Consider the following 14945-nt stretch of genomic DNA (forward strand, 5'->3'; position numbering starts at 1 on the left):
TTATATTGCTGTTGGACAGCCTTGTCTGGTAGGAAACCTCGGTTACAGAAGCCAAGTATTGCTCTCTCAAAACCAACCAAACTCCATACACAAAATCAGTAATTTTACCTCACAGAACACAGGAGTTGATAATGTACCAGTGCCCTGTTTGCCTGCGTTACTATATGACATTGGTGAATCCAAATTATACTCATCTCACACCACAGCCACTACATTACACAAACAAACTGAGCAGTTAAGACAATAGTAGATCAAAAACTCTGCTGTACTGCAAGATAAAATTACTGATTTGGTCAAAGGAGTTTGGTTGGTTTGGAATGAGATGGCGGTTTCAGCAAAGTAAGCCATGAAAATTTTCTTACTATAGCTTACACTTAAAATTACCACTTTAATTTGACTCCAAACATCACACTGGGCTCCACATACAAACTGAAAAAAAAAGTTGCAGGCCTTCATGTCCCCAGATGAATCTTTCATCAGCAGCGCAAGAAAAACAGAAACGCAAACTCACCGTTCAGCATCAGTCCTGGTCCCGGAGAAACAGTTTGTGGTCCGAAAGTTGAAACCAGACCGCACAGGACGTAAAATCCTCTCAGAACAGTCCTCAGGAAACACGTTGCAATCGTCTCCTGCAACAATGGCGTCCGCTGCTCTGGCGACTCACCAGCAATGGCGTCTTCTGGCACAGCACCATGTCCGACTTCACCTTAAGTTAGCAAACGACAAAACTCTAGGACAAAACGATTGTCTTTATCACTGTGATGAAGCAAGAAATGTGCGTGGGTGTCCACAGTGGCATTTTCTTGTGTTTACTTAAACTTAACGCGAGCAACTTAGAAACGACTCCTTTCGCACTTCTTCCTCTCCGCGTTTGTTTCACGATTCGTTTTCTTAGACCCCGCCCTCTCCTGTTCTCTTCCGTAACTACGGCCAATTACCACAGGTGGCTCTGACTGACAACCACAAGATCCAATCAAACAACACGATTGAAAGTAAAGTCACAATATGTAGTTTTTTTTCACTTAGTTTACACCAGTTTGCCTTCGATGTTTCTCATAGCAGCCTATTTTAACCACTTTTCAACTATTTAGCCTACACCATACCTCTTTTATGACTAAATAGAGCTCAACAGTGACAGCCCACTTTTTCAGCTGCTCCAGTTCCAGAAAGAATTTCCCATTTATTCACATTCATTCTACTGACATTTTAGAAAATCCTCAATTTTAAGCCTTTATAAGCCTCAAACCACAAGATGAATCATGACCATAAAAACATTTGATTCACAGAAAAAAAGAAAAAATGGCAAAAAAATGGCAAAATGCAAATGTACAAGAGTGAAGAAATTATTCATTTCATAATCCATTTAGAATGATACTGCTTCATAAATTTAACTTCTGTCATTATCATAGCATTTATACTGATAATGCAAGTGTTGCAACATCTTATAGTTTGTGTTGTGTGCATGTCTAAATTATATTCACTGCAGCATAACATTATTAGTACGACTCATGTTAGCTACTAGCCAGCCTGCTAGTGGAACTACCCGTCCACAGCAACAGCGAGCTCCACCAATCACATACCTCCCTGTTACACTTTTGGATTGTGGGTAGAGGTGCACTTCTCCATGACATGGCGAACAAAACACGTTCTTCTTAAAACAAGGTTGATATCATACGGCCTTTTGTCATCTACAGGAGCAGATCGTTTGACAGTCTCATAGCTCATGTTGAGCCCACATTGAAAGTTTACGACATTAATAATCTAAAGCCTTTATGCGGAATTTGAATGAGATTTTCACTTGTGGAACCTCACTGTTGAGCTCTATTACCTTAATCTCTCGGTTAAACATTTTATGTTGATTTATTAACCAAAATTACTTTCAGTTTTATCACTTTACTGAATTGACCCGTCCTAAGCCCCTCCCCTTTTGAAACCTTGGTTCAACTTTCTCCTTTCCTGCTTCCTGTACTCGGATATGCGATATGCTAGCCTTAGGCGTTTCTCAATACCAAGTACGCCAAGTTCAGACTTATGGACTTGGCAGTTCGGACTTATCAAGTTCGATCTGGGAGTGCAGTCTCTCGAGGACACTTTGATTATGCACTGGCCCAAATTCCCCTCCTCACCCCCACATGACAAATCCTAATTCAATAATTAATAAATTTACTAAGCCCTGAGTTTGGAAAATGCAGTGATAAAACAAGTTTGACTATCATTACTACAGAAAGTAAGCTAGCCTTAGTTAGATGCACATTTTGCAGCATGCATTTGTGTTTGACATTTTTGAAAGACTACAAAGAAAACACCGTCCTCCAAACTCATGAGGCACAGAGTATCGTTACTCTTAGAGCCCCATGGCCGCTGCCTTAAAATGTAGAGAAATACAAAGGTTGACAGGCCTCTGTTGCCCTCTTCATGGTTGCTACTCTATGACTGTACAATTGTTTAGTGAAGGATCAATTATTTTCATCTGACGTTATTAGGAATTAGCTTGTTTTATGGGCTACAGATGTTATTATAGTTAAACTTCCTAGTAAAAATATCAAAAAGAAGTAGCAGTAGCCTTAATATAATTTAAAAATCACTGCATCATCATCATCATCACACACTGCTTATTTTGGCTAAACAAAAAGGATCAGGCAGTCATCCTTTTACAAAGTGAGGCTCCAGCTGCCACTGTTCCACCTGTGCTTTGCATATGGCGACTGTAATTGGTCCCAGTCTCCATGTTTTGGGTCAACAGCTATGTGGGACAGACCTCCTGCTGTCCCACATACTGTAGCTGTTGGGCCCATGGCTGCTGATGATGCTGCTGCTGCTGCTGGTTGATAAAAGGCTGAAAATCTGACCACTGACAGGAAGCTGAGTTACAGTCTGAGAGCTGAAACTAACTAGCGATGTGGAGCTTTAAACATCACAGGGTTTCTTAACCTGTGACATTTTTAGGTCCCATATTCTTCTCTCCATCGATTAAAGAGTCATCAAGTTTCAGCAGCACAGAGGGAGATCCAAATGATCCACATACAGAAATTCTTTTACAGCCTTTTTATTGAAAATATGTCCAAGGAAAATAACACAGAAATTTTCAACAATACTCTTGTGGCTTAAAACAGTTTAAACGACTAAATTTTAACATCATGAATTTATAATATTTGTCTTTTTTTCTATGCTGTAACAGGTACAACATGTAAGATTTCTGCTTTAAAACATTAAAAAAATAAGGAAAAATCACTGTTTTATGTAAGGGAGGTCTATACATTCTGTTACAGAGATATCTACTTAAATTAGTATGCTAGCTGTTCAGTTAGCATGCTAAACAGCTAGCTTGTTCTTGACCTGCCCTGACTCCGACTCTCATTGGTTAGTACTCATTGACTTTGTTTTGGTTGGTTAGGTTTAAGGATGAGGAGTGAGATTAGAGAGCAGCTGATTGACGAAAAAATGTCATAAAAAGAAGAGAAAACAAGATCACTTTACTTCTCAGCTGCAGAACAGACCATGAAGATCAAACTATATAAAGAATATCAAGGGTTCGTATCACAATTAATATTATGTACAGTATTACATGGTCAAAGAAATATATGACTGGGCCTTAAAGCTAACTACAGAGAAGCAGATATTAAATTTATGTTATTTTACAACAAATGAAGAGACATGAAATATGCTAACCGCAATTTTTAGGCAGATCTGAGCCCCGCAGTGCTGATCAGCAGTAAACTAATTGTATTTCTGCAGTATCAAATATCATTATATAAACAAACAAGACCATGACTGATGTGAGCAGCTTGCCACTGGCCTCAACGCAAAACACAATCTGTCACATTGTTTCTTTTGTGTTGTGTTAGCTTACCTTATTATTACACATCTCTGTTCTTGGCAGGAAGCAAAACAGTCTGAAAAGATGATGACAAAACACTCACCGCAGGTAAAAGGCAGCACAAACTGTACAAACACAAAAGAGACTTGTTACCAACTGCTGTTGTGGAAGAGGGGATGGACGAGCCGAATAAATGGTGACAAAAATAAAACCGGTGTAAATACTCATAAAATACTTAAATGCTCACCAGATGTCACATGATAACAGCAGGTGACACTCCAGCACGCAAACAAGAGCAGCAGCTGCTATCATCATATTAGCATTGTGGAGCTTTTTTTATGCTCGAGGAGAAAAAAGGCAGCATGCCAAGCGAGTGTTTCTAGGGAAGAAACTGTGATGGTGTAGGAGAGCTGCTGTAGGTAAACATAAATAACAAAAAAATATAATAAAACTCCCAGAAAAAAAAAATAGATTTTGGTTGTAAATTAACGAGAAAAATTCTCTCCGAGATTAAAGAGGTGCATCATTGATATTATAAAGTCATTAAGTCTCAAATTTACAAGAAAAAACTCCCCAAAATATTTTTTTATTGTCAAGGATAAAGCAACAGCATTTAAAAGCTTAATGTTATACCAGGTTCAGGGGAAAACCTGAGCACAGCATAAAAGTGACTCCCCTCCACTCCCAAAGATGAGCAGTGCCACGGTCAGTGCAGTCCTGCAAAGAACAGTTTATCTGTCATTCAGCATGGCAGACAGATAGACGTCAAGGTGAGCACGGCCCAAAACAACAAACAAAACAATCTGGGCAAACTAAATCACCTACCTGCAAAAGAAAACAAAAGAGAGACAGGTATCTGACCCGACTCCCGAATATAAATGGGAGAAAAAGAAGAATGTAAAAATAAAACAATAAAAAAAAACAAGGCGTTCCAGGACTGCTCTCTCTTTTTTTACAGAGTGAAAAAGGTGCAACCCATTAATCTGAACACCAGCTTTCACGAAACAGTCGGACGAATTTGGATGGCGTGGCACCATCTGGTTGAGAGTCAGGAGACAGAGGAGTGACGCTGAAAAACCAACCGGCGAAACCAAGAACAAACAATATTACAAATCTCTCATGAACTGGGTCATAAAAATAGCAAAAATGTGACCAAGGAGGAAGCAGCTGAGAAGTTTACCGCAAGGGTGAGAAATTTCTTCTTGGTAACAACACAGCAAAGCCAAAAGAAATCATGAAATGCATTGTTTAGTCCCTTTCATGGTTTAAAAACACGGCAATTTTATGTTGTTACACGGCAAAACTGACATTTAACCCACAAAATTGCACATGTCTGCACAAATAAGTTTGTAATTCCTTTCAAAATATGTGAAAACGCTGACAGAGAGCCCAGGGGTTCAAACTGTACGAATAGTTCATTAACAGCTTCATTGATATTAAAAAAAAGGAATAGAATTAGTATTGTATTGCATCGTATCAGCACATATGAGCTGGAGTTAACTTGATTTGAGTTTGGCGGCTCTACAAACGCTGACATCAAGGTGGCTGGAAAATTAAAACTTGACAAAATTTGATCCACTGTTCCTTTAAGGCAGGTTTCACTGCATGTTTCTCTGAAGCTCACTTAGGTAATTATTCTTGCCACAATGGGATAATTTCTCTGAGCAGCAATGTGGGGAAAAAAAAAATACTAATAACATTTTTTTTTTACCAGCTGCAGTCTGGAGGGAACTTTTACTTCTGCTACAATCAGGCAGATGATTAGGTTAAGATTTTTAATTAAGGGCCAATATCAAACCAAAACACTGGTCTAATCTCGAGCGTTTAGCAGGATCTGAATAACTATTGTTACATGATACACTTAGGCATCAATTTATTAAGCTGATAATCTTACAATAGATTTTAAAAAAGGTGTTTAAAACTATTTATCAGTGGTTTTGAATGGGAGGCTTGTACGTGGCTCTCTAAGCTGGTTCTTACTCTCCTTAGCTGCCAGATTATGTTATTAGAATACATTTACATCTGCAGTTTGTTGCTCACAACGTGGTGATATTCATTTTTCTTTCTACTTTCCAACATGTTGTGTGGCCCTGTGCAGTATGTCATTTGTGTCCTCTGTAACAGCCAGCTGCTCGCTGGGTTTAAGCCTAAAATACACTTGTGATTTCTCGGTGGTATCAGGATTTATTATGATAAATTATAAGCATCCCAGTGTGTGAGGACAGACATCCAGCTAACAAGACTTGGGCTCACCCCAGTTAGTGTGTTTCATGTACTGTTACGGTGCTTTAGGCCATTAAAGAAACATTTCCTAGAAAGCTCAAAGGCTCTTATAACCATCTGAGTCAGAGTTCTGCTACCTTTATTCTCAAAAGAGACATTTTTTGGCCAAAAGGGAAAAAAAGATAACGTCTTCCTGAGCCACAAAAATTAAATTCCCTATTTTCCTCTGAAACTTTTCAATTTTGGGATTTGGCATCCTATGAGACTGAAGACTGGCCTCTGGAAAAACTTTGAGGAAAAGGTGTTGAGCCTCAGACGCAGACTCATTTTAGTCGACAAAATATTCAAACATTTTTTAAAATTTGCTTATCGGTTATCCATTTTTTTACAGCTGAGGAGTATAAGAATCACTTTAGGCCTACGAAAATGATAAATTAAATTTTACACAGGGAGCTGTTGGGAAGAGGCAGTAAAGCTGCATGTCGCTGCGGAGCCGCAGGTCGTTCAGCCCTGATCTGAGTGAACAAATGCACCTAAAACAGCTGAACATATTTCCCAAGTTACAACCAGTAACCAGGAATAACATACAGTGTTTTCTGTGATGATAAAATAAAACTGCACACTGAGTATTAAAATAAAAAAAAATGGAACGAACAATAGCGTTTCTCTTTTTTCAACATTTTTCAATTTAAGATTACAGGATTACACTTAAAACGCCTACATACTGTATAATTAAACACATTTAGTGTTGGAAAGAGTTCTGAAAATCTGTACTCAAGTACAAGTACTGTTATATTACCACAATATTTCTCAATTACAAGTAAAAGTAAAAATACTGGTATTACCACAATACTAAGAAACAAAGTATTCTAAACTACTCAGAGTATTAGTTACTTTCTACCCACTGCTGTGTAATACATTGTTAGGAGGCATTCAATCAAAGAGGTTTCTCCAAAACTTCAGTCTGGAGTCACAGTCACCCTCCAAACTAAGATGCCAATAACTGAAAACACTAACAAACAATTAATCATTAATCATTTTTATAAGATCCCCCCCCCCCCCTTTCAGTTTAAGTTTCTTTACTCAACAAATGGTTCCATCAGGGAAAACAACATTTCATTAAATATCCATGAATACTCACACAGTTGGTTAAATTCTTAACGACAATTAATCAATTAATGATTGATCACTAACATCCAAACCTGAGATGCTGCAGTGACTGATCAGATCATCTTATCGGCTACAAAAATGCAGATGAAAGGTTTGCATATTAATTCAAATTATACTCAGCGCTTTATTATGATTTTAAAAGTAACTAAGTGGATTACATAGTGTAATGCATACTTCAATACGAGACTTGAAAATCTACTCATAAAAGTTAAAGTACCCCCCTAAACTACCACAATGCTTTTAAGCCGAAGCTCATGTTGTTATCACCAGGAAACTGTCAAAGCACCACAATACTTTCAGCCAAATCCACATCAATATCTGCAGAAAACACAACAGAGCTTCTACTGTGAAAATTCGTCGCTCGGGCATCCATAAATGATGAACAAATTCTGAAAACCAGGAGGCAGGTGAAAAGAAATAAAGTTAGGCAGGTATAACAAAAAAAAAACCCTCACACGATTTATTCCAAAAGCGATTGACAGTCTTTTCTGATAAAGATGAAGATTTCATCATCGCTCACTGACTGCAGGGCATCTCCTGCTGCCACTGGAGGTCAATTCTATTCAATATTTTCAATTCAAATGGCTTTATTGGCCTCACTGTATATATCGCCAAAGCAAAGCACGGTCTCTCGCTTTCTGCTGAAGTATTGATGTTTTCTTTACTTGAACTTGTCTGACATGAGTTAAGATTGTATTTTTAATGCTCCTCTTGAAAATAAATTTGATACGACTCATCCCGGTTGTGTTTCATGGCTGTCCGTGGCCGTGATTTGGCAGTCCTGAATCACAACTAATAAGTTAAGAAATGTTAGAGACTTTTATTTACCACCAGCAGCTTAGTTGCAGCTGGTCTCTCAGTGGTCCTGTTTTTTTGCCACAGATGTTTCGTATAAAACACTTGAGAGGGAAAGCTGAACACCTGTGCAAACAGCTTTGGGAGGCAACAATAAGTCCTTTAACAGTTTTTCAAATTCAAACAGGATAAACCCAGATTTATCCTCCCTGTCAGGGGATTGAACCAGTGACCTTCCAGTCCCTAGCATGCTTCTCTAACCTTTATGCTCAAGATAAGACTGAAAGTTCATTCGTCGTTCAATTTCGCCACAAGGTCCGTTTAGTTGGGAGGTTTTAAGAGTGGGAGGCGGGGACAGAACAGAAGAATAGTTCAAGCATATAGCAGGTTTGTGGGCTTTTACTGTTTTTCCCAGAGATGGAAACTAATAATTGCCTTTTTACACACACTTATTATGTCTGAAGTTATGCATGACAGCAATATTAGGCTGTCCTGGCTCAACTGTTGAGTGTTTATGGGATCAAATAATAAAATCACGATTCGGTGGACATCCAAGAACAGCAACTACATGGACTTTGTGATGATGTTTCATCAACTGCTATTTCCAAAGTTATAAATGTACCTTTAATCTAAATTCTAAACATCTAAAAAGCCAACATGGATGAGAAATCATCTCACCAGACCAACTGAAAGCAGAAATTCTTGTGTTTCAATTGATGCCAATCATTCCCAGATGCAATCACAACAGCAGATACAGGCAGCACCACAAACAAACAAGTGCACCATTACAAAATTCAGAACAATCAAATTTGAAGACTCACAGCTACCAAACAATCAACAGATATCCAGTCAATTCAGTCCAAAACACACAAATTTCCATCGATAAATACCCACAAACTGCATTAAATAAAAATTAAAATGCGTAACTACTGTGCACTCATGCAACTCAACATTAAAAACAGAGATATTTGCGTTTTGATTGATGCCAACCATTTCTGGATGTAGAGTCACAACAGCAGGTGCAACCAGTCCCACAAACAAGCAAACAAACAATTACAAAACTGAGGCAACTCACCACAGAAGACTCACAGTTAACCACACATTGACAATATTCTGACAAACACGGTCCTGTTTCATTGGTAAAGGTCCAGTTGATCCAATCCAGTAACATGATTTCCATCAGTTAATAACCACAAACTGCACAAACAGACCAGCAGAAGTCAGAAATTTCCACTTTATCCCTGTCCAGGGTTTGCATGTTGATGTGTCACCTTTCAGAGGAGATCAAAACCATACGTTTACTCGAAATGTTTCACAATCGGCTTTTAGTGACTTTGCCTATGCCTTGGATTGGTGTTTAGCTGAGTCATGATTTTTGGAAAGAGACACTAGTTTAGAATTTTTCAATTTTATTTATTTATCTTCTTATGGTGCTGTGAGCAGCACAAGCCAAGTGCCATTTAGTCCCATTATATTGGAGAGAAGGCAGACATCTCTACAGCTGATATCTCCAAAACTCTGCAACTCACACCAAGAAAATCTAGATAGATTAATAGTTTTGCAGGCCAGTGGATTCTGGGGTGAACTGCCTCTTAAAAACCAAGAAAAGTCAAGTCTTATGCCATATTACAATATAATGATATCCAAAATCTAATATATTTAGCCTTTTGTCACAATATCCGTATAATATTGACATATTGCTGAGCTGTAGGTGGTGGATTACTTTTGGGAATGTGGTTGGAGTGAGTTTTGAAGGCCAGACATCTTCGAAAGATAATTATTCCTAGAAAAACAATGCTGTCTCACAGACAAATTATGGCCATTTTGTGCTATTAGAAAAATTCTGGATGATGTCTGTAATTTGAGGAGACACCTGTTTTTGTTTTAGAGTGTCGACTGCAAACCAGCAAACAGGTTTTCTCTCCCAATATGGATTTACTGCAGATTATTTATGAGTGAAACCCTTCGACGTAACAAGAGCTGAGGGGAAAAACATCATCATAAGTCAGAATCTGACAGCTCAGTGTACAGGCTGAAGCGGGGGCGGATAGATCGGAGCAACTCCTGGGAGAAATGTTTACTAATTGTGATAATGTGTCTAATGCTGTCAGCAAGACAGGAGAGAAAAAAAAAAAAAACAGAGAAGGTCTGCGACAAGAAAACACAAATGCAGCATTTCTGAGAATTACATTTCACAGTGTAACCTTTGTTCAGCAAATTCGAAATACGACTGGGGAAATTTTTTACAGACGTTATTGCCCCTGACAGCTCTGCTGAAGAACCGAGCAAATCAAAGCTGAGGAGAGATAATTATATTAGACTGTTTGGCGAAAGCAATAAAGACTAGATGACCTGGAAATGGGCAGACGCATGTAAAGTCTGCAAACAATCTCTGCTTACTCGGAATTAGACTCAGAGGATGAAGAGGAGGAAGGAAGGATGGTTTCATAAACAGCCTCGCCATAATGTGAAGGAGGGAAAAAAAAGAGAAAAAATAAGAGGCTCATTATCAGCCAACTGCTACAGAGCAGCAGCGTGCAGGCTGTCAAACTGATCAGGATGGATTTAGTCAAAGACTTGGAATCAAAGGGCAGCACCTAATCATCTGTTTACACCGTACAGGAGCTCCTGAGGCAGAGAGGGGGAGAGAAAACAGGGTTGGACAAGGTAGTGGAGGAGGGAGGAGGAGGAGGAGGAGGAGGAGGACAAAGAGGGAGAGAAAGTGATGGAGAAGGTGAAAGAAAGGGGAGAAAGTATGGATGGATGACAGAGTGGATTGCAGAAGTGGGAGGAAAGAATTGGAGAGAGGAGAAAAAGAGAGAAGAGGGGGAGGAGGAAGAGGAGGGAGGATCGATAGAGGAGAAAGAGAAGGAAGAGGGATCGGTGATGAAGAGTGGGTGAGAGAATGAGAAAAAAGAAAGTTGGAGAGAAAATGAGGGATGAAATGGTAGAGGACAGAGATAACAGAAGAGGGATAGATGTTATTAAGGGAAAGAAAGAAAGGTAAGTATGAGGGAGAGGAGAAAGGAGGATGGAAAGAAAGTGAGGAAGAAGGCAAGAGGAAAGGTTTGAGACGGAGGAGACAGAACAGGAAGAGAAAAAGGGAGCAAAATGATGGAGAGGTGTGAAAGAAAAGGGGAGAAAGATAGATGTCAGAGCAAATGAGAAGAGTGGATCTGGGGAAGTTGGAGGAAAGAAGTGTAGAGAAGACAAGAAAGAGAAAGAAGAAGAAAGCAAGTGGGATCAGGACAGAAAAGAGAATAAGTAAAAAGAAAGCTGGAGAGGGAGAAAAGGAGGGATGGAGAAGTAAAAGACAACAGCAAAGAAAGGGAAAGAGAGGGTGAGAGGAGAGAAAACAGGAGGAGAAAATGATGGAGAGGGGTTAAAGAGGACAGAAGGAGGGGAAAGAAAAAGGGGAGAAAGAATAGATGGAGATAACCAAACAATAATGGAGGCGTGAGGAGAAAAGGGGGGCGATAAGGAGAAAGGAGGGAAGAGGGGAAAAAAGAGAAATGTATGGTGAAGGGGAGGAAAGAGTTTGAGAGGAGAAAGAAGACAACAAAGGAAAGAGGTGAAAGTGACGAGAAATGATGGATGGAAGAGGAAGGAAGGAAAGAAGCAATGGACATAGAGGATAGAAAAAGAGGGTAGAGCAGAAATAAGGGGCAAAAAAAAGGAAGAAGGGAGCAGAGGAGAGGGGGAAAAGGAACAACCAGTGGGGACAGAGAAGAGAAGCAAAAGAAGGAGATAAGGTTTAAAAGTAGGGAGGAAGAGAAAGAAAGACAAGGGAGGAAGAGGAGAAGGAGCAGGCTAGGAGATGGATGGAAGATAAAGTGGGGTGGACTGAGTGATGATGGAAAGATTGATGAAAAGAGATGTGAGGACATGAAAGAAGGGGTGGATGATGTGAGCAGTTAAGATGGGAAGATGGGGAAAGTGTGATGAAAGAAAAAGTGGAAGGAGAAGAGCAACAAATGGAGAGGTAAGAGGGATGAAGAGGAGGAGGAGGAAATGAAAAGACATGTAGGAAAGAACAAAGGAGAAAGAGAAGAAAAGGAAGAGGTGAGAAAGAGATGGAGGAGAGGGAAGAAACAAAGTTAAACAGAGAGGGAAGGGGTGAGTGGGAGAAGCGCTAGACGGGCGGAGGAGAAAGTAGGAGCCAAGAACGGGGGAGGAAGGAGGGAAAGAAGGTGTCAGACGGAGCGGGAGAGAGTGAAAGAGTGAGAGGAGAGGAGGAGTGGAGGAGAGGAGAGCTCAGAGGCAAAAGAAAAAAATATGAGGAGCGAAAGGAGGAGAAGAGAGTGGGAGAGAGAAACAAAAAGAGACATGTATGGAGTGAGGAAGAGGTGGGAGACGGGGAGATTAAAGAGTGAAAGAGAGATGCGGGATGACTGGTGATGAATAATTGCTGGTGAGAACACAGCGGCTCACCGACACTCAGCCTCTCTCGCCGCTGCTTAGCTGGAGGGCTCGGAAACATCAACAGCAGCATTAAAAATAGCAGCGATTATTTGAAAACAAGCCTGGGGAAAAGTGTATTTACAAATAATAATTCTCAACATTTGTTTCATCCTACTCGGAGCCGCAGACGGGCGGGGCGCGTCACAATGTGACAATCCGACGAAAAAAAAAAGTTTCCGTCTTTCACTTTTAATCCAGAGTGAGACATCTTGACGCCGGCTGAGCAAACTGACATGAAAGGTGGATCAGATATTTATGATCCCCTGATGATGATGATGAGTTCTGAGGATCCTCTGGTGACCCCGTGACCTTTCCTCCAGCGTCACCGTCGGATGAAAATTTCCACTTGACCAAACATCCCCTCAAAAACTAATGATAGTATGCACCATCCCCAGAGGATGAATCCTAATGTTTTTGGCCTTCTGACCTTTACACTCATCCATTCTTTCTCTAGTGACAGGACATGGGCATGTTCTCCAGGGCCAGCATAATAAATTTGCACACATGGATGATCTGTCAATATTTTTGTAACAGAACTAGGAATTGTTGTGTCAGATATAAATTGGCAGGCTTCTACTTCACTGATACACACACGAGCCGCATTTATCTGCCAGTAAGTTGGCCAAACTCTACCCTGGTCTAGACACAACTTGCATCAGGTGCAGTCCGAGACTCAGTCACATGTTTTGGCTGCATCCTACACTGACCCCGCCTCGGCTCAGACCCGAGACAGTGAGCTTTCGTCCCGCATCAGCCCACCTCTTCCTCCTCAAACCCCCACAGAACAAATGCAGATACAGTGGCATCTAACAAACAGTTTGATCCATTCACCACGTGTGTGCTCTTGTGTTTCATGTTTTTGAGAGACGACAGAAAAGACGTCACTGTTCAGACTCATGAAACACTGAGTATCCCTCCTCTCTGAGCCTCCAGCACACCGCATCAACACCTAGAGAAATGGAAAGCTTGTCGGCTCCAGTTACGGTTGCTAAGCTATGATTGGACAGTTGCTGTTGGAGGTGGGGCTTAGCGAAAGGTCAAAGGTCTGGACCTCTGACTGACCAGCATTAACATCCTTTAGTGTCACTAAAAATCTAAAGGACAGAGTTCCATGAAAACTTCTGAGCAGAGTTCCCCAGAGGAGGAACCCTTTTTATTTTTTCTTCATGAGTTTTCATTAAAGTCATTGGGCCTCATGCAAAAACATTTTCATATTCTCGTCTTAAATTTCTCTTACTTTTTTTCGTACAAAGGGCTCATACGAACACGCCACGTCAGATCCACCCGTGTGTATTTGACTGCACGTGCATGAGACTTGTAAATTAGCATAATTAACGCCCCAATAATACCATATAAGGTTATGCTTCCTGTTCCATACGTCAGGAAGTGTTCATTCATGAAAACGACATCAAAGAGAAAAAAGAAGAACTTCATGAGTTTGAGTTTGACGTCTTGCTTTCAGAGATGCATAAAGGAAAACCTGTCATTTTAACAGCATCAGCAGTGGAATTAAAAGACCTGATGACGCACAGAAACGGGAAAAGCAAATGCTGTTAATGCCGTGTTACCGGAGGGTTGGAGTGTCACTGAAATAAAGAGGAAATGTCTTGATATCAAAATGAAAAAAGAAAGCCACAGTAAGGGGCGGTCGATGACTGCAGCGAGAGGAGAGGGTTAAGAGGAAGTTTTCATTACAGAGAAAGAGGACAGAATAAGTGAGGACGTTCATCTGGACAGAGACTTCATAAACCTGCATGTGCAGATATATGACCAATACACCTGACAGCAGGTAATAATAGATCATTGAATGAAGGATGAGAGGCTTTATATGTAAATTTACAATTATATTATAATTTGAAATGTAGTCAAAGAGGATCATGTCGACAAAATTATGAAGTGTAATTTATTTTTCAAACTCAAAATGTCTTCATTGTCATTGTCGTACGCACCACTTAAGAAGAAATCTGTTTGTATGAGCGGTTCTTGCATGAGGCCTGCTGTCACCCACAGGTCAAATAGTGACCTTTGTATATAAAAAAAACAATAGAAATGAACTGTCTGTAGGTCTTCATGCTCCCCAGATGATGAATTTGTTTTTGGTGACCTCTGACCTTTAGCTGTAGCATCAAAACTCGCACCTCTACACAACAGATCTCAAAAATGCTCTGAAGAGACTGTTGTGTAAATTTGCGAGCGTTTTGGTTCCCTTAAGGCTGAACTTTTATGCTCCCTTGATGGTTTTACATGTTTGATTTTAAACCTTGAACTCCGTCCAACATTTCGCATTGTGAGGTGAACCTTGCAGCCTGTAGGGGCTTGTTTTTGTAGTTACACCATCAAAGAAAATCCTTTAAACTTGACTGTACGTACTTGAAAGACATCTCGCCAGAAACTGTGCAGTTTGTGGATACAAACAAGCGTCACAGGAGATGTCTGACATCAGTTATCGAGACAAACAGCGACGGGTGGATTTTCACAT

Source organism: Lutjanus erythropterus, chromosome 18, assembly GCF_056507025.1.
Source record: "Lutjanus erythropterus isolate fLutEry1 chromosome 18, fLutEry1.hap2, whole genome shotgun sequence".
Lineage (NCBI taxonomy): Eukaryota > Metazoa > Chordata > Actinopteri > Lutjaniformes > Lutjanidae > Lutjanus > Lutjanus erythropterus.